The sequence below is a fragment of the Equus caballus genome, chromosome X (genome assembly GCF_041296265.1).
Source record: "Equus caballus isolate H_3958 breed thoroughbred chromosome X, TB-T2T, whole genome shotgun sequence".
Lineage (NCBI taxonomy): Eukaryota > Metazoa > Chordata > Mammalia > Perissodactyla > Equidae > Equus > Equus caballus.
The window spans coordinates 112,013,849-112,036,504 of record NC_091715.1 but is presented as its reverse complement, the minus strand read 5'-3'; the positions used below and the strand labels follow the sequence as shown (position 1 = coordinate 112,036,504).

Below are 22,656 nucleotides of genomic sequence, written 5' to 3'. Positions count from 1 at the left end.
TACCAGTATGACCATAACAACCACCGTCAATGCTGAAAGCCAACATTAGTCACTTGCTGCTGGATTTAAAAATATCCTGGCACTTCTACCAAAAAAAATTCTGTCTCTGTTTTTTGATAAGTCACAAAGGTAAAAGGACTAAGTATCAACGTAAACATTGTTCATATTTGATCTTGTATTTTGTATCTACTATATTAAGAAGGCCCAGATTTATTTATGGATAAACAGTTACTTTTATCACACCACAGTATTTTAAAGTACAGAATAAATATTAGACCAGTAAAAATAATTTTCTCTTGCTCCTCAGTTTAGACTAGATCTACCACCAACTTCTCCAGTTAAAGGAGTGGAGCGTCCATGTGTATTATTAAAAGTGACGTATAATCCATTCTGATGGTTTAGGGCCACTTTCCCCACTCCCTGCAATAGGAAAACCTGCCAAGGGAAGTGGGCCTGTAGCCTTGAACCAGCTGGATTCACAGAAGATGGCTCAGCTTCTCTGAGTTGGTAGAGTTCCTTGTTGTTCCGTTGCTACAACTTCACTCCAGAGAGCATGATCACTCCTGTTAGTGATTAGCACTGGGAACAAGAGCAAGCTTCCTGAGATTGGAGTGGTAGAGCAATTAGGGAACAGGCCTCAGGCATGAGAAGTGACAAAAGAGACCAGTGCATGGTATACATGCTTTCCAGATGAGCTGACTGTAGCCTTATTACCTGTTAGCATAATGGCGGTTTCACGCTCTGAAAATATGCAATGCCAGCTTCTCCTGGTAGAGGCCCCTACCATTCTGGGGTTGCATCATCATCACAGGGAATGAAAATATGGTCTTAATTCAATTAGGAAATAAAGGACACTTGCTAGGAAAAGTTTCAAGTCAATTTAACACAGCAAATATTTGCTGGTTTGGATTCACTTACCTGGAAGAAATGTTCTTTTTTGACAGAGGAGCACGTGATTCCAAACAGGCTACAACTATGTCACTGGAAACATTGGTGGTGGAAGTGATTGCCACAGAAGTCAGAGCAGGAAAGGAACTTTAGAGATCATTTACATAGTCCTTAGTAGAGTGCCTTGCACATAGTAGGCTCACAATAAATAACTGATGAATGGATAAATCCAGTTCACTCTTTTTACAGATGAAGGAACTAAAACCAAAGGGAAGAAGTAATTTACTCAAGGTCATAAAGTTAGCCAGTGGCAGAACCAGGATGAGAGATCAGAATTTCTGGGTCCTTATCCATTACTCTTTTTACTATACCCTTCTTTTTACTCAGTCATTCCACTGTTGACTGATCTGCTGTGAACTATAATCATCTCCCTGCCTAGAACTTCGTCCATGTGACCTCACGCCTGTAATGCCCTTTAGTGGAGCAACTCCTTAAACTAGACCTAACCACTCCAGTCCACATCCATTTATCTCTTCTCTGAATTCCCACAGTGCTTAATGTCTGTACCACAAATTTAGAATTTTAACACAAAGAATTATGGATTATTTAGTAATTATTTCACATGTATTTCTTGTGTCATTAATAAATTTGCATGCTCCTCCGGGTAAGGGACATTTGCTTATAGTTCTTTTTATATGTTAGCATGTAACTCTTAGGTTTATATGAGTGCATAAGAAATAGAATAAGCATGTAACTTAGCATCCAAATTGGGACACTTTTGAGAGTCAAAGAAAATATTGATATTTATGTCGTAAGTATTTACACTGTGACTATCCTGGGCAAACTGGAATGTATAGTCACCCTAATAACAGTTGACTTGCTCAGTATGTGTTCAATTAGAATCATTCCATTGCTGATTATACAATTGTCCAAATATGAGATAATGTTTACAATTTACCTTAGTACACTAACACAGTAATCACTGAAAAATCATGATGAGTTGTGGAATTATATTTATTGAATACATATCTGTATGTGTTATTCGTTTAAAAGTTATTATGAATATTTCCAGAAAATATTCATTTGTTGTCTTAGTTTTTAAAATTGTAAGAATAAAGTTAAATGCAAAACTTTTGTTGGTCCAGTTTTAATCATTCCAATATTGAAAATGTGACTGAGGTGAAAAAATGGCATTCTTTCTAATTCTTTCCTGATGGTAAAATACGAAATCTGATGGCTTTCCATGTTGGGTAGGTCATATGAGGTCATGTTAGGAGCTATGGACAAAAGGGCCCAAGTTTAAAGTTTAAAAATAGATTTAAATTTAAATATTCCATTCAAATATATCAAGACATAAATCATGATTTTTAATTCCTTTTGGGATAAATTATGGAGACATTAGCAAAGAAAACAAGTAAAGTCCATGATAAATTCACATATAACTAGTGGCTGACTAAACTTTTAATGGCATTTACCCACCCCATTATACTGTATATTAACTTAATGAAATCTTTACATTGATTTGTTAAGAAATAATCAAACTTTTTGATACAATATTCATAATATAAATACATATTTTTATGTTCAGATATATAACAAAGGTTCAGACATCCCAGGCAGAACAGTGCATAGTTTCAATTTATTAATTTGCTAAATTAGAGGTTTAATCATAAAAATTCCCTGCAGCAGAATGAATTTTAAGCACTTGAACAGGGGCAATTATACCATCTGCTCTAGATAGAAATTTGTTGTCTTGACAGTAATAAAGGACAAATAGGCAATACAAATCCATCAGGCTGTAGGAGGGTAAATGCAGTGAGGGAGGAGGCATTTCTTCGGTAAATTGCTTTTTCTGTTGAATTCTACATTCTATGCCAAATGACACTTCATTCAACTATAAGCAGCTGTTTATCAAAGAGAATTCAGTCTTTATCACAAAAACTGTTTTATATTGAGAGAATCTAATCAATCATACTTTTGCATCCTCAAAGTTCCAAATTAAATTAAAGTGTACCAGCAGAAAAAAAAAAGCAAAAATAATTACATGGGAAACAAAATAGCATGCTGCCCTTGGGGAAAATGCTGAGAACAGACATTATGTTGACAGATTCTCACCTACCCACATGGACCTCTAAGACAAGCCCCTAGACTACACTATTTTAAGAAATGAAGTTTTAAAAATCTCTTTAAAAGACTCTTCCCACATCTTGTTATCAGTGTAATATGTGTGTGTGCGGCTGGGGAGAGGTTTGGGGATATTCAGATAGTATTTATTCTACACTAAATAATAAGGGGAAAATAATAAAATTCTGCATCATTTATAACACATTCACTCACAAGGTTAGTAGGGCATATGAACACTATCTTGTCATACTTCTAAGGAAGGAGATATTCATTTTCATTTCAAAAAAGAGGCCAATTTCTAGAACCTCGAGACAAGGAAGTTTACATAGAGGCACGTGACCCATCTTCTACTTCCATCTTGTATCGCTTACATACTTGACATTCAAATTTCTTTTACATTTGGTTCAATAGTGTCAATAAAGACGATAGCTGAAAGAACAATAATTTAAAAAAATAGACTGTATAAAAAAGTCTCTCTAATGTATCTTTGCCAATTATCAGAAAAAAGTGTCTTTTTTTTTACTGGGTTTTGTATTTCAATCAACAAGGGTTTATTTAGTTCAATATATATTTTTCACTGATATATTTCATCTAAATTGTCTGAAAATAGTGATATTATAATGAGCTGCAAGTTGTGTACATTCTTTTACAATGTTGGCCTAATTATCAGAACATAGCTATAACCTGAGATTAGACTTATGAGCCCAATGTCCTTTCTGGCAGAAGGCGCTGAAGACATGTCTTAGGAAGGCAAGTTTACCATTCATAATTAACACAAAAAAGTGTGAGCTCTTCCTTCAAAATAATTATTTTCATTTAAATAACATCATGGATTCATCTCTCACAACCTAATTTTTCCTGGATTTTAAGTGAGTTTTCAGTCTATATTTTATTTACCACATAAAATAGTGCCATGTTTTACATGGTGCTAAAACTATGATATTCAATTTTCTAGAGGCTTTCTTAAAGTTCTGGTCACAAGAATTAATGACTGATTTCATAGATAACTTACATGAGTTTATCTACCAGTAATTATTTATTGAGCTTCTTCTTTATGCAAGGCCCTGGGCTAGGAGCTACAACAAGTACTAAGATGTTTGAGAAGACAGAATCTTTGCTTTCAAAGAGTTTACAACTTAGCTAGTGAGATAACATAAATGAATATAAAAAATGGGAAAGTGGTCATTGCCAAACTGTGTAGTAGGAGGAGAGATTAGTGGGAACTTGAGTATTTAAAAGTATTATGAAGGAAAGAAGGGGCCAGGAATGGGTCTTGAATGTAGATCTGAATTATAAGAAATAATTGGGAAAGGAATTCTGTCAACATTAGGTTTAAACAGACTGTCATATACAGGGGACGAAGAGGCTGGGGAAGGCTAGTCTGTCAGGAAGCTCGTAGCAAGGTGGGGAAGTAAAATACACAGGAACCAACATCTGCAAGACAATTATAATCTCATTTCTATCACATTGAAAGGAGAAAAGAACTTATCTCTCCTATCCTACTAAGACTTAATGAGCAATCTGCCAGGGAATTTAAATGAATTTATCTTGTAATCATCATGACAATCTTACATCATTCCAGTAGTGTCAACCTTATTTTATGGAGTAAGACACTGAGTCCAAGAGAGGTTAGTGTAAATTGCTAAGAGCTACACAGCTAGTAATAATAGTGATAATAATTTAATAATGGTGACTATATTTATCGATTGCCTGGTATTAACCTGATACGGACATAGTCACCTTTATCTAGTAGTAGCAGGCTGAGCTGCTTGATTTGTCTCTCCACCACATCACTTTTCTTACGCAGGGTGACAGAACCCGGGAGATATGTACCCACCTGCATGCAGGAGTAGCCCACAGCATGACTCTCCCAGCTTTGTGGAGGGATTTGCTTTTGCACTGCTCGATGCCCAGTTGGTCAAGGAGGAGCCCAATGGGTCACTTGCCAGTGCTGTAGACAGCAGAGCTAGGGTTGGGACCCCATGCTCTGTGCAGAAGAACCAGGTTGGAGGAGCGAGTGGATTGGAGACCTGAAACATCTCAGGATCCATTGCTTCATTCTCTTAGCATGGCTACTGTATATATACACGGGTCAGCTTCAGAGGAAGGAAATGTGAGTTTAGAGTCAGGTAGTCTGAGTTCAGAATCCCAGCTCTGTCACTTGTTAGCTGTGGAACCCTTGAAACTCACTTAAGCTCTCTTAGCCTGTGTTTTCTCATATGTTAAATGGGATCAATAATAACTACTTCATTGACAGTTGACTGTTGTGAGAATTAGAAGAAAGAATTTACAGAGTCCAGTCCAGTACCTGACATTAGTAGATGCTCAATAAATAATAGCTATTATCACATCTCCCCTCTTGCCAATGGCAATTTTCTTGCTGTTTCAAATTACCATTTGTGAGAAACGTGGTTAAAAAACTTTGGATTTTTTAAATTAATAATTCTAATTATACATTTTTTTCTACTCATAATTTCCTCTCACAAAAGCCAAGTTGCTTTATACCTAATTGTTTATGTTGGCTTAAATGTTGACTGTGACTATTTAAAAATTGCCTAAAGTTCCTGAGAAGAATTTGTAGATCATTATTCTTGCATTATGTGAAAGGCGAAGACATATTTTTCCTGTGCAGCTGGAAGGAACTCTCATTCTCCAAAATGTACAAAAGAGAAAACTAACCATGTGATGTGCCTTCCATTTTTTTCTCTTGGTTATAAAAATGTGCTACCTCAAGCAGCCACTGGCAAAATCATATTACTTCTTTTTCCACTTATTGCTTCATAAAGTCATTGATAAAATTCTATGAATCAAGCACTACTCTAAATATATAGTGTTTGCATCAAAACAAGCCTTTGTCTTTATCCCTTCTAGTTTTGTCCTAACCTGGTATGGTACCTTACCAAATGCTGCCCACTCGGGTGCTCAGCTATCCTGGAATTCTAAGAATAATCTGGTCCCAAGTGCATAGAAGTGGATTAACTATAACCCTTGGTATGCGAATCACCATTATCCTCTCACCAAACACGGATCCATTGATATAATTAATTAATTAAAAATAAAACAGTACATTGTATGCGCATTGTGAATATTCAATTTTAAGAGAGAAATGCCAATCTTTTTTTCCAAGTAGTTGCACGAATGTCACTTCCACCAGCAATGCATAAGAGATCTACTTGATTCATATTCATCCAAATGTTTGGTTCTTTTAAACTTTCTAAATTTTATGAATATGAAGAGTATAAAATGTTCCATTTCTTTCTTTCCTACCCTCCCTAGATGAGGACGTTTCATTACCAAAGTTGAGGTTTAGAACTTTTCCTAGACACTTGAAACAGAATGGAATCAAATACCAGAACTTTCTCAGCAAAATGAGAACTACAGGTGACATTCCAGGCTCTTCTCGGCTAAAGGTTTTTAAAAATCAGGAGGAAGAAAGCAATTTAAAAGTAAGCAGTATCCAATTTAAGAGTGGGAAAAAAAGTGCATTTCAAAAACTAAAGTGCATGTGTAGGCTTATCTGTTACTCATAAAATAACTTATTTTCCTGCTTAAAATTCCAGAATAACGGCAAACTTAAGGGAAAAATATGAATTAACCATTATTTCTGTTTTTCCAATCAAGGAGACCTATTTACAAACATTAGTTAACCAGTTAAAATATAGACACTTTCTTGAATTTTCAGACCATCTGATGGAAATAAATACAAAAAGAGGGAAAACAACTTGACAAGTTGTTTCTTAATTATGGGTTTTAATATTTTACACTTCCTTTAGAAGACCATTCATTTATGAAGTTGTGGGCCCATTTAGTTCATCAGTCAGAAAAAAGACGTGTTCGTTATTCTACAGTTTTGCAAAGCAGTTGCTGTTTCCTAGAGTAATTGTTTTATATGTAAGTATGACTAAAACAGCTTTAATCCTAAATTACAGTACTACTTTCAATAGGCATACTCATCAAAACGCAATGTTGTAGTGGAGGTCATTTAACGAAAAGAAATTTAGTCAAGGTTTTTACTTTATTAACGGTTGTCATTCTATCCCTATCTTTGATGATGTGCCACTATTCTAATTGTGTCTAGCCATATCCTGGGAAAATTACATACTTGACTAATATTGATTGCAGCAATGTCATTCAATGTCTTTTGTTTTTGTGGGAGACATATTTGAGAGAAGCACCTCTAAGCAAACAAAAGTTCCTAAATACAAAGATATGAAGATTAAAAAAACCCTACTTTTCTTAGGCATAAAATAGATACTACTTAAATACTCCTCCTCAAAGGAGAACACTCACTGTACTTAAATATTTACATCAATTTTTGAATATACCAAGGATTAGGGAAACACTTCTCCTGAAAAGTTAACTACTTGCCTTATATAATCTTGATACTATAAGTCATGACTAATTGATGCATACCAGTGATCTAAAACAGTTTTCAGAATCCAATAGGCATTCATATTTTGACCTTTATTCTTCAGTGTTGTGAGGCTAAACTACTGGGCACTCACTCTTTAAGAAGCAGTTCTAAATGCTTTACTTTCAGATTGGCACTATGCATTAATGTTAAGGTACTCTATCCATGGTCAATACAGAAATATCTTTTTCTCAAGATAACTAAGTATTTGACAGAAAAACAAAATGTCTCTCTTTTGATTGCTTTTACTATATCCTTCTCAAAAATTAATTTATCAGCAAATATTATGGAGTGTCTACCATGTTGAAGGTACTTACATGAGCGCCTGGATAGGATATAAAAAGACAAATGGATACTTAATGAGATAGAAGAGATAATGATGGCAAATACATGTACAATTCATCTCAATTTATAGTCTTTCTTCCTGAAGGCTGTCCCTCTGAAATGCAGGCTTCATTGATTCCTACCCTTTTTGTACCTGTAAAATCATTATTGTTTAGAACACACTATTTGGCTCTTTGTAACATTCTGCCTCTTTTTTTACTCCCCAAAGCCCCAGTGCATGGTTGTATATCCTTCTAGTTCTTCTATGTGAGCCGCCACCACAGCATGGCAACTGACAGAGCGGTGGTGTGGCTCTGCAACCAGGAAACGAACCTGGGCCACCAAAATGGTGAGAGTGTGCAACTTTAACCACTAGGCCATCAGGTGTGGCTCATTCTGACTTTTTAAAAAATTTTACATTAATTAATCTTGTCTCACCAATAAGATTATGAGCAACCTGAGAAGTCAGAGATCTTGGCCAATAGTTATTTGCAACCCCTGTAATTCCTGGCATAGTGCTGATCATGTAATACTTCTCCATAATTATTCTAGTTAATTAATCTATTCATTAAGGGTATATTATCCAGGTACCTCAGTCCACTCATTCTTTATTATAACCTCCACAGACACAAATAGAAAGAACAAAGATGAAATTTTGCGTATCACCATCAACTACTAGTTCTGGACTTTCCTATTAGTCAGATGTTTACAGGAAATTATGTGAAAACTCCTGAATAATTCAGAGCATTAAACAGCATCCCTTTCCTGTGACAGGGGTATTTTGAAATGTTAATTGTAGTATTTTGCTTTTTAAAAACTATGTTACACCATTTTTCGTTCTAATGCAAACAATGCACTACCTATTTATATGAAGAGTCAAAAATAATGATCTTGGATTTATATAATTTTCCCAGAAAATAAACTGAGAACTTTATGTTCTCTGGAGAGTGATATCATAAAGTATAATGAAGGCTGGATCTCTATTCTGCCAACTCCTCCTCTCCAAACTGCTGCTGACCTTCCCGGGAAGGCTTTAGAGAGCCTCACCGCCTTTCCTCTTCTTCTAACTCACTGAATATCCTTTCTCACAGCTATAACTCTGCCATAAGGAATTTCAATCAGTCAATTGTGGGAGAGGAATAAAAAAAATTAATGACAGAATTCAATGTTGGATAGCAAATAACACTAAAGAAAGTTGTCTGAGAATAAGTCATGGATTATAGTGGAGGGTGTATAGAAACTTGATACAAATCATATTTATTCCTCCTATTTCATTTGTTTTGATGCCTCCCTTGGGATTCTTATGTAGAAATCAATTCCCTAAGCTTATGTATACTGAGAAGTGATGAACTTAACTTTCCCTGAAAAGTTGTCTAGAGAGGAGATAAGATATTAAATAAATGATCAGATCTTTAAAGTTGTGACTTGGAAAAACTTTCACCACACCAGAGTCCCAAATACTGGAAAACCATCCTAGCATCACATGACTCTGTAGCTACCTGGTGGTAGGGGGTGTTTGTTTGGTGTAATAACTGGAGAGCACAATACCAATGCATCAGAGCTGTGAGACAAAGAAAGATGAGAGATCCAGTCTCATATTTCTAAGTACTTGTAGGAGTTTCTCTTTGGAAGAACCACTATAAACATTATGAAAGCCCTTTAAGCAGCGTTTTCCTTTTACTATCTTCTCCATGTTGCTCTCTCACCTTATCTATCCCACCTTATCTCGTTACTCAGTATAACCCAATAAGGTCACAGGCTCCATCAGTTCTGCCTCATTAAACGCTCATTCATTTCCAAGAGTCTTGTGAAGGCTGCCTCCCCACTGCACACACTTGATGTGCTCTTCTTCCTGCCCTCTCCACATTCTAAATTCAATTCTTTGTTCAGTGTTGAACTCACAGGCCACTCCTACACCTTATTACAACACAAGCTAATCTTACCCCATTTGTTTTCCCTAATTGACCCTATAGCTTTCTTCCCTGAGCTATCATTTCAATGATAAGCTCTCAAGTAAACACTTTTTCCCATAGAATCACTCTCTTTAGAAATGTACTTCCTAGCTCTGCCTTTATTTGACAAATTTGGAGAAGACACTGAAATATCAAGTTTCTTTAGGATGCTAGAGATACTTGGTCATTTTCCTTCCTTTTAGAACCAGAGGCTACTGTTAGCCAATAACATAAAGATCTGTTTGTAAACTGAAAATTTGGCTGACCCTTTAAAAGCATGAAGAGTGCCAAAACTCATCAAAATTAATATTAAATTCAGAAAAGCACCAAGGAGCAAACAATGTAAGGAAAGTGTGCTGCACTTAAGTGTTAGCACATCAAGTACCAAAATCAATTTTAAATATAATTTAAAAGAATAAAGTGTAACAAAGACTTATCCCTTTCTGCTTTCATATCCATAGGAATATGATGTGTCTTATTAAAATGAATTTGTAGAGATAAGTATATATTCAATTTAGATGAAGATTTCTTAGCAGAAATCTAAAGATATAAAAATAATAGAAAATAAAAATGAGTCATTCATTCACACTTTCATCCAACATTTATTGAACACATCTATTGGGCACTTCCATACTATCAATAAACATTGCGTCAACTATTAACAAACAAGTTTTGAAGTGGGGCACAAGTGAATGAATTATGTGATTTTAATAGCATTATGAATAATAGTATTTCATTAAACACACAAATAGAAAATATTTAAGTCCTTAGACATACAAACTATAGGAAGTAGTGGATAGGGCAGAAAAAAACTCAGAAACTTTGAAGTATGTGCTGAGTATTTCAGCTATAAACTTTCTAAACCTCCTGATTCCAGGCATTTAAATCAAAGTCACTTTCTAGTCAAATATTGTTTTCTTAAGATAAACTGTTAAATTAATTACCCAGGGGCGTGCTGATAAATAACTGGAGGTATCAGTATCTACTGTCTTATTTGGTCTTATTTAAACATGAAAAGCATCCTTCACGAGAAAATGTATAGGGTTTTGACATTTACTAAGTGGTTTCTATATGCTAGAAATCTTAAGTGGGTTGTTTCATGTAATCCCTCTGACAAACATATTATATTGACATGTCATAGTTGAGGTAAATAAGGTTTAGAGGTGTTAAGTAAATGGCAATAATACTAATGACAATAACAGCAAGAGAACAGTAGCTAACTTCTATTTAGCATCTGGCATGTGCTATGTACTTAATATTACTGGATTTACACAATAGCACTTTTGTTAGGCAACTCCGTAAGACACAAGGGAGCTTGGATAACTCACTAAGCCCTGTAGACCTCATATGTTAAGTATGGGTAATAATAACCACTTTAATTGGAATGCTGTGAAAGTTAAATGGAATAATTTATATAATTGTTAGCATGTTGCCTGACATTGAGGAGATGTTCAATAAATGATAATTTATATTATAACTACGTGTAACATCTTTCTTCATTTGATGGGAAACTTGGTCATAGGTCCTTTGAATGTTAAAAAAATAACACATTACATATATTAATATGTCTAATATTAATTAATTAATTAATTAAAATTAATTAACTAAAAACTAACATTAATAGTTTCTTATGTCTATGTTTGCTACTCTTCCTAACTTCCACTAATAAAACCATGTTGCCTTTCATCTGGTTAGTCAGTATTTAAAAATAACCTAAAACTTTTTAACCAAAATTATAGCTTTCCCTCTGTTGTGGAAAAATGGAAACTCTCCCTTTGCTCCACCTCTCTTTTTTTTAACCCCTGGGTTATGACAAAGCCAGTGCTACTTACCAGTAACTACATACCAGACGCACCCTCTATTTTGGGGAAGATTTGGGTAAATAAGTAGCGGCAAAAAAAATCCCAATTCATTAGATTGTTGGGAGAATTGAAAAAAGAAACTCCTTCAGTCCCTTGTGTATACTAAGTTCTCAACAAATGTTAATTCACTTCCAGCATTCCAATGAGACTCAACTCCAGAACAACTAGACAAAGTCCTTTTGGGGAGGATGAGATGGGAAATGAAAAGAGAATTAGCAGAATAGCATTCCAAAAAGTATTGAGATTGTGTTAATTTTGTACTTGATATTCCATCTTTGATAATTCTGAACTCTGGTGTTTTTTGTAATATTCTATCATCTCACTCCACTGCCACTTCTAGAGAAATAATAGAAGCATCTTCTATAAAACCTATGTGCTCATTTTACCCCTCAGTGCGTATGCCTACTCTGTAGCTCATCGACAAAGTTTGTCAGCTGCTGAGGCATTTGTAGAGACCATCTCTTAAATCTTCAATCCTCAGTTCTCAGCTTCCCTTTTAGTCTTGTAGGAGAGGAAGAAATTTTCCTCTACCCTTCTAGGTCCTTCTGGCTTGTCTAAGAATTAAATTGATATGATACAGACTAACAGGAGAAAATCAAAGTTTGATAACATGTATACATGGGAGAGACCCAAGAAAACTGAGTAACTCACCAAAATGGCCAAAGCTGCCACCTTAAATACCATCTTCAGCTAAAGACAAAGGAGGATGTTGGGGGTAGTGGTTTGGGACCTCAAAGGAGAGGAAGGAAATTCATAAGGAGATGGAAAAGCAAATGTTTGGTAAACAAATGTTTGCTATGCCTTGCAGAGACAATGGGACATGGAGAGGACTTTGATTAAATGGGCCTTGCTGGGTTCATCCCTGTCTACTGCACCTAGTTCATATTATACTACAGTTATCTGTGGTATTAGCTCCTTCCTGGAACAGGCCTCCTATCTTAAATTCTTTTAGGTGGTTAAGAGGAAGGTCAAAGTTTCTTCCTGAATCTTTTGTTCCTTAAAAATAATCAGCCCCAAATAACCCTCAAGCCAAAGAGACACATTTTGGGGTGGCAAATTCTGCTCCCCTATAGTCTGCTGCATAGTTTGTAATAATGTACAAATGCCTTGACTGCCTTGCTCTGCCTGGCTTTGTGATACTCATTTCACTTTTCATCAATGAATTTGCAAGTCCTGATCATTTATATAAATGCTTCCACAAAGCTCTCATGTGAGAACAGTCTGCAGTCACTTGCAGAGAGTCCTGATCTTTCAAATGTAGTTTTTTCCTGGTTCCCTCAATCAACTCTATTCTCTTTCTCCCTCCCAGCATACCAGTCCTCCCTTGAAATTCCAGAATGTGGAACTTAATAATATCCTCCACTTCTCATTCTGCATGCTTACCTGAAACTACAACTCCTTAAAATTTGAAACCATTTAAATATGCATATAAGGAATTCCCATTTCCTTTGAGCCCTCTCAACCCAGAAGGGCTTCTTGTTCTCATGCCACACTGCTATGCTTTCAGTTTAGAAAACATTAATGCTGTTGCTTGCCTATCTCTCTGTCTTTCACTGCTTCTCACTTCTCTGTACAGAAAAGCCTTACTTCTTAAAGTCCTAGTTCAACGGTAATCTTCTCTACAGAGCCTGTTCCACCACATACCTCCAGCCTCTGGCAAAGTTGTCCATGGAATTTTTATACTCTAGCAGAGTGGTTGGCAAACTACAAACTGTTTTTGTGTGGCTCAAGAGCTAAGAATGGTGTTTACATTTTTATATGGTTGGAAAAAAAAATCAAAAGATGAATAATATATCATACCACGTGAAAATTGTATGAAATTTGAATTTCAGTGTTCATAAAGTTTCATTGGAACCCAGCCACGCCCATTCATTTGTATGTTGTCTACGGCTGACTTCATGCTACAACAGCAAAGCTCAGTAATTGTGAGAGACCATATGGTCCACAACATCAAAAATATGTACTAACTGGCCCTTTACAGAAAAAGCTTGTCGACCTCCTATTACCTTGGTACTTCAAGTGTAACCCGTGGACCAACCCCATCAACACCACCTGGGAGCTTGTTAGTAATGCAGAATCTCCAGCCCCTCTCCACACCCATTCAGTTAGTATCTGAAGCCTAACAGGATCCCCAGATGATTCCATCCACTATAAGGGTCGAGAAATATTGCTCTAGCACTCATCATGCTGTCTTAAATTTTTTTGTCAATATTTCAATATTGTAACAGATGAAAAAATGAAAACATGACTAGGATATTAAAGTGTATGAATTATGGTAGATATATGTAACTTAAGACAAATTTGGGTCACTCCAAAATAGTGAAGTGCAATAAGAATAAAGTACAATATAAAATTAAAGCAGCCATAAGAAAGCTTAGTTAACCAGGAGGAAATATGAACTGAGAATTTATCACTTAGCAATGTATTCTTTTAGTAACATTACATTTCAATTATATTCATATATATATACACAATATATGTATTCCATATATTCATATATCCAATCATATATTCATACGATATTCATTATATATATACTATATATTTTTAGTGTGAAATGTAAGCCCCACTAGCAATAAGCCTTAATACTTTGTAGGTTATGCTCTAATTCATTTGTCACAAATTTGAATTTGCTTATTTAATAACGCATAGCAGTGATATGATTTTGTTTTCTGAATATGAAGCTCTTGGTGCATGAAACAGGGCAAGAGAGACCTGTTCAAAATCGCTGTTGGACTGCTCAACAATTCAAATGTGGTATTAGGCATTTATAAGTGTCAGCTGCTTGTACAGCTAATGCTACATTTAAAGTCATGGCAATACTTTTACTGCTGTCACAGTTAGTTGATAGCTCATATCTGCAACCCTATGTTAAGGTCTTAGTAATGGACACTTCTCATTTTTCACCAGGCTGCAATATTTACAAGCTACCACTGTGGGGTTGGGAGCAAGGTAGAAAAATATCCTCTGCAATTGAACAACCACAGATTAACCATCTCAGAAAGTTACACAAATGACTTTTTAATAGATGATAGCTATTTTATCTTTCAGTTATTCAGTCAATGAATATTTGTGGAATCATATGCTGGGCACTGTGCTAGATGCTAAGAATACAATATTGAATGAAAGCAAATACTGTCCCTGATCTCATGGTGTTTGCATCTCGTAGAGAAGATAGCAATCCCCAACCAATCACAAAGATAAATATAATTACAAACTGCAATAAGTAATATGATGGAAGATAACACAGTGTTATCTACTAGGGTATATAACAGAGGAAGCTGACCTAGTCTCAGGAGGTAGGGTGAGCAGGAAGGCTTCTCTATTTCCAGAAGAAATATCTTTTAGGTTGTGCTTTGAAGGCTTAATAGGAGTTAACTAGTGATATGTGTGTCAGGAGAGATGAGGAGTGCAAGAAGTAATCATGACAGAAGAGAGAGTGTGATGCATTCAAGGAACTGAAAGTAGACAGTGTAGCTGAAGCATTCACAAGGAGAGTGAGGAGAAAGAGTAAAATATGATACTGAAGACATAGAAAGGGACCAGATCAGGCTGTCTCTTGTAAACCATGATAAAGATTTTGGTATTCATTCTAAGAACAACAAGAATTGGGAGAATGGATTTGGGAGTGCAAATGTGTAATTGGGGCGATTAGTTAGAAGGTATTCCAGTACTGAGACAAGCGATGATGGAAAGCCAAATTGGTATAATGGCGGTAGAAATGGAGTGAAGATATTTAGGAGCTAAAGCTGACAGGAGTTAGTGATGAATTCGGTTATGGGCATAAGGGATAGGAAGGTGTTCAAGGATGACTGATAGTTTCTTGCCTAATCCAACTATCTACGACAATATCATTACCAATGATGCTAAGAAATTTGCAACACATTGAGAGCATGTTCTCACGTAATCAAAATCCTATAAAGTCAATGAGAATACTCAATGGAATGGCAATTAATTATATAGAGATTTTAATTGATGTATACTTTCAATGAAGATACCACAAATATACGATTTGATTTTCATATTTTATTAGTATCTTTTTATTAGTTTAATATTAGTTTATTAGTATCTTTAAAGGTACAAATAAAGATATTTAGTTTTGAGAAAGCTAAATGAACAACCCTATCTAGATGTACGAAGAGGGAAGATTTCAAAAAGCAATTGTTAACAAGCTCACATATGCAATGTATTACTTGTCTGGGTCATATGTTTAATTTTGGTGGAGGAAAAATCATTTTCAAATAAGGGTAAAATGCAATAGAAACATAATTAAATATGCAGATACTCATTTCACACAACATGTAAAAACTTCCAAGCCATTAAAATATCTGCATTTTATTTGAGAGATATGTGCTATTTTTAAAATTAGAGCAATATGTACTAAAGGGAAGAATAATAAATATTTTAAATGAGTGAAATAAAAAAATAAACATTGTTTATGTCATAAACTCTTTGATCATGATATCCTCTTATATGACATATGTTAATATACTTGTTGCAGTTACTTAAGTTACATCCATATTTTATATTTAAGGAGATAGATGCTTTGAAAATCTATAATTTAAAAGTACAAGCATATTATCAAAAGGGATTATTTTCAAAAACAGAAAACATACATGTAAAATCATTTTACTGTTACTATCTAGTATGGATATGCTCTACTTTGAAGCAGCTTGACTACTTATCTTTCCAAAAGAAAGTAACTTTCATTTATTTTAGAAAGATGAAGTGTCTTAGAATGTGTGCATTCTAAACTGTGTTGTCAGCCTTGTTGGTTTTTGGTGCAGGCTACTCAGAGTGAAAACATGTATGGGATATAGTTTTTCAAGTAATCAGTTGGCTCAATTAGATTATTAAAATCAATAAATATTTCTGTAAATACTTAGTTAATGCCATGTTCTTGAGTTCAACTAGTTATAAAGGATTACTTAATTTTTTGAATATTAATAAAAGTAAAAACTGTGAAGAATATGGAATTATTTCATAAAAGCTCAGATTTTCCTATGCTTTACAATTCATATATATATTCATTTACTAAAAAGCATGCCTGATTGAGTACTTCTCTTCTAGAAGTGCTATTATTTTACCATTCTTAGTTCAATAGTTATTATTGAACTAATTATTGAATATATTATTAAACATATATTATGTGCAAGACACCCCATTAGTTCCTGTAGGTGATACAACAAGCATATACTCTGCATAGGACACATATATTCTGTTACTTAATACTCAATTCTGTATACTTTTCATAAGTTTTGATTATGTGTTATTTACTTTAACCAAATGAAGAGTTGAAGAGCAGTAAAATATATTTAATTTTATCAAATCCAAGAAGTTAAAATATGTAAATAAAGCAAATAACTACAACACACTGCAAAGTGAACTAATGGAATTGTCTATCAATGTAAATAATATTTTATTTTTGTTATAGTCTATTTATGTTTTAATTCAAGTAATTTAGTAACCTAGAGTAAAGAACTCTGCAATAATACCCAGTTATAAATCACAGAAACTCATATTGTAGAAAAATTCTAAGTGAATTTGCATTTATTTGTAGCAACATAAAGCATACAAATAAAAGACAAAAGCATAAAAGATAAAATTCTTAAGTTGTTAATATGGGTGTTAAGAGAGTCACAAGTATAAATCCTGTCACGACATTGTAGAACCGATGTATGCATACCATTTCTTCATTACATTAGGCTTTTCTGTGAGGAAACCTCAAATGCAGTTTTACAGAAAAAGGATAACGTTTACCTTTAATACTTACTGATATTACAAACCTTATCCAGCTCAGGAGAAGCATAGCTGTCCAAGTGATCATTTTTCACAAGAGACATTGAAAACATTATCTAAATTACTACTTTGCGTTATCCCTCTCTCTTTATATATATATATATATATATATATTTATCTCACCATAGCATAGGTGACATAGGTAGGGCTTTGGGGAAGGTATTACTAAGTTCAAATGATAGCTAGAGACAAGTCGAGTCAACTGACTTTTATGTTTTAGGGTCAACTGAATCTTATATAGTTTAAAATAGCCACAGAAATCATCAGGGACCCACATTTCTAACAACTGAAGAATTTCAGGTTGTGGATGTATACACATTATAATAAAATTCTCGGTATTCTTCTACATACATTGAGAATTAACACATTTAGTAACATTAACAACGTTATTTACCATAAATAACCAGTCTCTAACATTTTTTATTAAATATGTTGTACATATATTTTTCATGTCGCTAACATGCCTTGACGAGCCAGCCTTTTGGGAGAAGAGAAGTAGGCAACAACCTTACATACCAACGTGATAAGATTTGGGGCATAGTTTTTCCTTCAGCCCATTAAGGAACTCAATTGTTGGAGCCATTTTCAACGTTAAAACATTCCTTTCTCGGGATGGGGTAGGATTTGTTAGGTATTGCTACCCTAGGATGAATTTGTGTATCAAATCCTGTCCAGTTAACACCTGGGCAAGAACAAGATGTCAACAGGCATGTGTACAAAGAGGGGTACATGTATCTGGGAGAAGAGCAAGGGGCAAGCATTATGGAGTCAATATGGGAAGGATAGAATAGCACCGAAAGGGAGATAGTAAATATGAAATTGGCTTCCATCACATTCCACCAAGACTGATCTTGGTCTTTACACCCAGGCAGGGCTTACGACGCCATCGATATATGTGAGATGGCCTCGCGCCAGCATTCTTTGAAGCTTGAAAGTGTAAACTTACCTGCACGTTTGTGTTAGCCCATTTCACAAGCACAGTGAAAACATCTGCAGGCAAACTTGGATCTTCACAAACTTATAATGAGTGACTGACTTCCTGCGCATGCTCAGGACAGCTGCTGGGCTCTTTAAAATTTTACATTTTACACTTTTGAATTTCATTTTTTTCTCTGTAGAAAGCTGCCTATAGCATCTAGAGCTTCTTCAATATATATTTTTAAAACGAAGTGTAACCTTTGTTATCATCTTAAATGATGAGTCATTAAGTAACAAAGCAGGACAATTTGATGTTGGCCATTCTGACTACGGATACATTTTAATGCAGCCGTTTTGAGGCAACTGTCTTGATGTACAATCACTGTTTTCGTCTTTTATTTTTCGATCATTAATAATATGTTCAGCAGACATTCCCAATCCTATTTCATCCCTATCCTCTTTCTATTTTGACAGAATTCTACTTTCTACTTTATTTTTGTGTTGTTTAGTTTCTTTTATATAATGAGTGCATATTAACTTTATACTAAAAAGGCCTATTAACTAAAAAGGTCTACTAAAATTTTACTGTCAAAGTGAGTTAACCTCTCTGATGTTATCAGTTCTTCCTCTAATACCATCATTCTAAAAATATTTTGTAATATTAAATGTATGGGCACGACTCTGAGAACAATCAGAAATCTAATTGAGAATCATTTGTGCAGTCGGGAGCTTAGAATAAGGGCTTCAATTTTGCCCCACCTTGCCTAACTTGGAATATCATGCTCAGAAAGCCTAGGGAATGCAGAATTGCCCATTCTCTAGATCAGTGTTTTTCAGCATTGATAACTTGATATCCCCGTTTGAGAAACAAAGTTCTCAGTCTCCTCTCCTACTCCTCCTGAGATTTTTAGGTCCATCTATCAACAACATTAAGAGCTTCACTTTCTAAAATTTATAATAGGAAAACAACAGCTGGATTTCCTATGCCCCAATTTTGGATATTAGAGTTTGTTTCTAAAGGAGAAAACTGAGTATTCATATTTTGTCTTCACGAACCTAATTGTTCTTATTTATGCTATCTTATTTCATGTTTATTTAGTGTAAAGTCCGGGTGGGGGCTAAACACTTTAGCAAGGGTGTCTAACACATTTAGTAATAAAATAAGCCAGCTTTTTTCAGGTTTCATTAAAATGTCATTTACCAATTAAATAATATTCCTTTTAAATATGGTAAGTGAGTAATGGCAAATGTTTTAATAGTTCAGAAGTAGGTATGCATCAGCAAAATAATAGAAATCCTCTAAATACAATAGTTGAATATTATTGCAAAATGAGAGTCCTGAAGCATGTTTAGGAGTATACTTACAATTATGTTTGAGGGATGGCGATGGTTGGCCTACAGATGCTCGTGGACATTGGTTGATAAACCTAAAGGCAAACATTTAGAAAAATGCGATAAGAACTCTATAAATAAGGTGCTATTTAGGATAACTGTTTACACTATTCACATATAAAGCTTAATCGAAAAGCAGCGAGGCTGATAGCCATAAGCACCAGAAGAAAGACATTTATATAAAATGAATTAAAAAACAAGTATTAGTATGAGGTATGTCAATGTCCATCAAAGAGGAAATTAAATATCACTTAAGTATTATAAATGAATCAGCAAAATTCTAGTCAAACATTAAGTTAAAACATTATTTCACATAAAATATTACAGACCAGGAGTAGTTAAATGGTATTTTACCATTAAGTATTCAAATGATACTAGAAGCTGGAAAGGGAAATAACATTTGAAAAAACACTATGTTAGTATCAATTATTTTACAAGTATCAGTTGACAGTATTTATTTTGGGACTTGAAGGAAAAATTAAAACAAATATTAGCCAGCTAGATTTTTGCAGTAGGACAAATAAATTTAGTGTAATGTTAAGATTTAACACGTTTTAAGCATAAAAAGTTTCCCAAAACACATAAAACATGACCAAAAATTTTAAATACAGGAATTTTCCTAAAGTATATAGCTGTGGGAACCCACTCAGAACCCCAGAGTTGGTTGTAAAGATTATTTTAATTTGAAGACATTTTGAGATTCAACAGGTGTGGAAAAAGCCTCCTGGGAGCTTCCATTATCTGACAAAAAGCCGTAATTTCTGGGAAATGATGCTACCATAAATTCCCCCTCCAAGGCATTTTATGGCTCTGAAGAAGACAGAAAGACCACTCATATCTGTATAAACAAACATCATAAACATCTCCTGTGCATTGTCCTACAAACCCATTTGTCTTTCCTAAAGAAATCTGTTTTTCCCATAGAATCCGTTCCTCACCATCTCCCTTTTCCCTATTAGATTAGCTATGTAAACTTTTGACTTGAACCACTTAACAAGTCCGTTGCTGTCTTTGTTGGCTCCGATATGCATATGAAATACACCTTTTTCTCCTTTTAATCTCTCATTTGTCAGTTTAATTTGCAGGCCCCATTCTTTGAACCCAAGAGGGTAGAGGAACATTTTTCCCAAGAGGAAAAGCTAATTCTTCCATTCATCCAAGTAGGTGAAATAGAGTGATGCAAGGATCATTAGAGTTAGGAGAAATACATAGGAAATGTTAATTATCATATTATTTGAAGACATTAAAATATTTTATCTCATAAACTTATCAATATAAGTTAACATATTTGCAGCATAGCATAAAATATTTGTGTGATAAATTTTAAAATCACAATTTAAATAGTTTAGTGTGACTACCCCTTTAATCATCCAAGATACAGTGAACTATAACAGTAAACTGTTATATTTTTCATTCCTTATGACGGTGAATAAAAAACAGTTCTCACTTCAAATTAATGAAAATCAACTTGGGTAAAAGCTTTGCTATTTTAATCTAAATTTCAGAAAATATAATTAATGTTATAAATTTGAACTAGCATTTTATTGTCTCTCCTACAGCTCCAAATAATACAAAGATTTATTGAAATAAATATGTGAGTACACATGATCACATTAAACTTGTACTTTAATAAAATGGTAGGGGTCCTATAGTAAATAAAAATAATTTCTTCATGAAAAGGGATGTAAAACTGGTTCTCCCTAATATGTTTCAAGGTGCAGAGCAATAGCAATTGTTGAACAATGATGAAACTCCATGCTTGGTGAAGAAGGAAGTGGCCAAGTTATTAGTCTGTACAATAAAAATTATACACAGCATTGCAGTAAAGCATGAAATCATCTCAACACGTAGTAACGACCCATCCTACCTGCTGTAGCTCCCACTTAATTTTACCTAACGTACAGGTACGTGCAGGGAATAAAACGTTTATGGTCGGAGAACTGCTGCCAATGGAATTACAGCCCCCTAGTGGTTAACTGTGACTATTGCAGTCATAACCATGTGAGCTAAGATTGTGATTATGCCATTTATTCATGATTGATTTATTTATTGAGGAATTTTTCCCTCTCTTGGGGGAGGATTGTGATACCTTATAATAAAATATTTCTGCTCCTTCCTAAAAAGAAAGAAAAAATAATCTGAGAGTCAAAAAAATTGATTCAAGACTTATCAATTGAAAATATATTTTCTGATGTTTGTAAGATTTTAGCGTACATTTCTAAAATTTTAATTAATTTTGAAAAATTCTGGAATACGGTAGATGAAATTAAATCTTTTCTCAATTTCTGTCTCTTTAGCCCCACTTGCTTTGCCCCTCCCCCACGACCATGACATTCTTTATATTAATATGGGTGCATCTATCATACACTCTCATTTCTCAGTCTTTTTCTCTCAGCTCTTTATACATAAATCTGAAATATATTGTATTATCAACGTTCTGTCATTTCAAGTTTCTATCCACCTTACCGAACTTTTAAAAAAAAATTCCCACATGATTTTGATCGATGTTTTTTCTTTGCAGGCTAGTGACTCTAGATAGAAAAGAAAGATACCCCGACCACAAACTCGCTCTACATATTAATTCAAACACTGTATCATTGCCTCTCACAAAACAGTGCCCAGAATGTTTTTCAGTTTCACGTGGGCAATCCTGTTACCTCAGACGCTATTTGTAACCCACTTACAAAGTGACATTAAGGGTAATTTTGTGATTGTTCCAAACAGATTTCATCTTACTTTTCCTACAAAAATTGTTGTTATTTTGTTTTCAGCCTACCCTGAGATATTGTAAAATGGTAGTTTCTATTCAAAATGGTGCTTTAAAAGTCATGAGAACCTTGCGATAATTTAATGGATAAGTTTGCTGCTTTATTTCTCCTCAGTTGAAATAATAGGGAAAAAGCAGGCATTTAAAGTGGAATATCTATCAAAGAAATGTGTATCTTACTGAGGCTAATAGTCGACATTAAAATGCCAGTACTCAATC

General features: G+C 34.4%; 1 protein-coding gene and 1 non-coding gene across 2 annotated transcripts in view; both read right to left on the bottom strand.

Annotated features, from left to right (window-relative positions):
• Positions 1 to 22,656, bottom strand: part of HTR2C (5-hydroxytryptamine receptor 2C) — a 307,873-nt gene that overhangs the window by 264,715 nt on the left and 20,502 nt on the right. The window contains exon 2 of the mRNA XM_001488512.4: positions 19,644 to 19,705. The gene's annotated coding sequence lies outside the window, so the exon portion shown is untranslated. The remainder of the gene's footprint in view (positions 1 to 19,643; positions 19,706 to 22,656) is intronic.
• Positions 4,838 to 4,966, bottom strand: LOC111771700 (small nucleolar RNA SNORA35). The gene has a single exon (XR_002805627.1). It is a non-coding gene; the product is annotated as a small nucleolar RNA SNORA35 (small nucleolar RNA).